The following is a 636-nucleotide window of genomic DNA, read 5'->3' on the forward strand; positions in this document are numbered from 1 at the left end:
ACTATAACCAGAAAACTAACTAGGATTCCCAATTGTAACTGTTATAAAATATATATGTCAAGTCCATACAATTTATATTGATTCTTTAAATATTAAAATTGTCAGTTGGAGTGAAGGTAAGCTTTTTTTTTTCCTTGGAGTGAGAATTTTTGTGTCCATACCTAGAAATGAATTTCTCAAAGTGTTGTAGTCCATAGGACTTTCTGAGGAGGAAGCCTTAAGTAGTAGTTTCTAGAATTGATTCACAGGTTAATAGCTTCGTGCTCTGAGTTGTTCCACAATATAAAGTAGAAATTTTAATTCTAAAATTTAAGTAAAAGAAAATATATTAATAAATGACCATATACTTGATTCCAGAATGTCAAAATGATTTTACACTGAAGCAATTTTTCAGTCCAAATCAGAATTAAATCACTCTTATGTTCTGGTTAGGACATCAAAATATTGCTGTCAAATTTTAATGTAATGGCATTAAATACCTGCTATTTGTGCACAAGAAACTTCCTCCAAATTTGAGATATGAAATAGAAGTTTTACTTCTATAACTGTGCATAGTCTGAATAGGTTTCAGAATCTCTGTGGACTTGGCTTATTCTTGCTGTTGCTCTACACTTCCCCTCCCCTCCCCCCCCCCCC

Source organism: Gavialis gangeticus, unplaced genomic scaffold (genome assembly GCF_001723915.1).
Source record: "Gavialis gangeticus isolate Ggan-Ray unplaced genomic scaffold, GavGan_comp1, whole genome shotgun sequence".
NCBI classification, from domain to species: domain Eukaryota; kingdom Metazoa; phylum Chordata; order Crocodylia; family Gavialidae; genus Gavialis; species Gavialis gangeticus.